The sequence below is a fragment of the Phyllostomus discolor genome, chromosome 7 (genome assembly GCF_004126475.2).
Source record: "Phyllostomus discolor isolate MPI-MPIP mPhyDis1 chromosome 7, mPhyDis1.pri.v3, whole genome shotgun sequence".
In the NCBI taxonomy this organism is placed as follows: domain Eukaryota; kingdom Metazoa; phylum Chordata; class Mammalia; order Chiroptera; family Phyllostomidae; genus Phyllostomus; species Phyllostomus discolor.
The window spans coordinates 135848020-135850768 of NC_040909.2; the positions used below are offsets into that span (position 1 = coordinate 135848020).

Sequence of the window (2749 nt, forward strand, 5' to 3'; positions counted from 1 at the left end):
TGGTTACCCTGTCAGTTCCGGTACTAGTTGGACGGAAATCTCACGGACCAGACACGAGGTGGCAGGTGATTCTTAGACATTATGGTGCAGGAAGTCATGCAGATGTCCCTTTGAGAGAAGGAAGGCAGGTTGTTGTTTTTTTAAATGTTTTATTTATCTATCTTTTAGAGAGGGAAGGAAGGGAGAAAGAGAGAGAGAGAGAGAAACATCAATGTGCGGTTGCTGGGGGCCATGGCCTGCAACCCAGGCATGTGCCCTGACTGGGAATCGAACCTGCGATACTTTGGTTCGCAGCCCGCGCTCAATCCACTGAGCTACACCAGCCAGGGCTGGAAGACGGAGTTTTAAAAGAGAAAGCCATGGTGCTCTTGGGTCTCAGGCACAGAACTCTCTGGACAGAGGAGTGTATAGGTATGCCATTGAGGTTTGGCAAACTCACCCGGTGGGACCGAGAAAAGACAAGAAGTGGGGCGAGCAAGCCCACATTTATTTCTCTGCCCAGCCAACGAGCGGCTGTGTGACCTTAGTAATATTCTAACGTGCCTATGTATCATACTTGATTTACCACTCTTCTGCTGATGGATCTCTGAGTTATTTTGTTTGGGGGGTTATAAAGAATATTTCTAGAAGTAAAAAATAAATACAATGAATTCAACAAATCACAGAGTGAACTGTGGATTATAGTTCTTTAACCCCTACAAATGGGTTCAAATCCGAGTTAGAGCTTTACATAATTGTAATTCAGAACCAACTCATATCTCATTATAGCTTAGAAACCTGATCATTTTTGATTGACTTCTCCAGTAAATACAAAAACAGAATTTCTCTTCTGCATTTTCTTCAACTACTTTCCCAGGAGAAGTCAAATTACCACATAAAAATATATCTAGATATAAAGAGACCAGTTTTCTGGTGAAGAGCAATAGCCAAGCAGATCATATTTTTAATTCCTGATTTATGCTGTTTGGTAGAGTCCCTATTGTCTGCCAAGGTCAAGGGGCTATCATTTGTTCCATCATAGTACATCTCCTTTAATATTGTGCTTGACTCCCTGCTGATTTTCTAGAATTATTCCTTCCAAATGCATCATTGTGCTGTTTCTACTATGTGAATGTTATTTTATCCAGGGCCATTGTTTTATTTGTATATTTCTGAAAACTCTAGTTATAAATCATTTTCTTCAAACTGTAATCTCAAAACTAGAAATTGTGCCCCAATCAAAATTGGCCTTGGTGTTTTTATACTTCTTTTCTTTTTCTTTCTTTCTTTTTTTTTTACCATGCCAACAGTACACATTATTATTATTCATGAATGGTCAAAAGACTTACAAGGCCCATTATTATTAGTATAACCACATGTATGAAACATCAGGGACATGGAGTGAAAAGGACAGGTTTTTTTGTTTTTTTTTTTTAAGATTTTATTTATTTATTTTTTTAGAGAGGGAAAGCAGGGAGAGAGAGAGAGAGAGAGAGAGAGAGAACCCTCAGTGTGCAGTTGCTGGGGGCTGTGGCCTGCAACCCAGGCATGTGCCCCTGACTGGGAATCGAACCTGTGACACTTTGGTTCACAGCCCGCACTCAATCCACTGAGCTATGCCAGCTCGGGGCAGGACAGTTTTATATATATTTAAAAATTACAGACACACACTTTCTCAAGTGTTGACCACACGCTGCTACAAAAGCAGGAGGCATCAAGCGGCAGGAGCTCCAATAAACATAACATGTGGAAATATCTCCAGCATAAAAACTGTACTTAAGTTGCAAAAATAAAGTTTCTTTCTTCAAACATTTTGATCTGGGCTCAAGCAAATTTCATTTTAGTGATATGATGCTCTTATTAAATGTCATCCTTTATGCTTCCTCATCATTAATATAAGTCCTATTGGGTGTTCATTTATTCTTCTCAGGTTCAAAGCACTAAAGAGGTGTATTAAAGTCTATGGATTTAGCGCATTGTATGGACAGATTAAGTTTCTTCTTTGTTTCAGTATATCTTGATATAGCACAATAAGGGTGTCCTCCAGAGACCTTGTTTTTGATTAAAATCCACAACACGTGAGAGATGAAGGAACTGGTATGTGCCAGTCACATAACTTTTGTGGTCAGCTCAGGTAATCATACCAGCGGATGTTTGAAAATGTTTACTCTTTGAGCCTCAATAACAAGTGATTTGAGCAATAAGTCCTTAAATCATCTAAGAAATAGCCTAAGACTATTTCATGCTTTTTAATGATGCAGATAAAGTATTGGCAAGGCCAAAGGAAGTTATTTATTTTAATAAACTGCCAGGTATGGCAGCTAATAACATGTGTTTTTCAGATTACAAATTCAATTTTGATTTTATAATGTTTTTGAATATATAACTGCATCTACTTCCTAGAAGATTTATTGGAAGCAACACAAAGACAAAAACACAAAGATCACACCGCAGATGTAAAAGTCCAGTCAAAGACTTTACAGTCACTGGGCCTCTGACCCCGGAATGTAAAACTGGCCTGTGATTAAAACAGATTGTCTATGTATCTACAGTCTATGAATGTATCTAATCATCTATCAGCTGTCCATTACTTCCCTATATAATCCATATCTACATATGCCCTAGCTGGCATGTAAGTGAATCTCTCAATAAATGTGGCTGTTCCTCATGTAACCCAGGGGTGGATATTTTTGGGGTGCAGCCCAGTGAAGCATGGAAAACAGATGTACAGCCCCAGAAGTCCTGCAGTCCCCAATCTGTTAGCAAGAAA

At 39.0% G+C, this 2749-nt stretch overlaps 1 long non-coding RNA gene across 1 annotated transcript; it reads left to right on the forward strand.

Moving 5' to 3' along the window:
• The first annotated feature begins 1262 nt into the window (after window positions 1-1262).
• Window positions 1263-1754, forward strand: LOC118501908. Its single transcript, XR_004904561.1, has 2 exons — window positions 1263-1393; window positions 1618-1754. It is a non-coding gene; the product is annotated as an uncharacterized LOC118501908 (long non-coding RNA).
• Window positions 1755-2749: the final 995 nt, after the last annotated feature.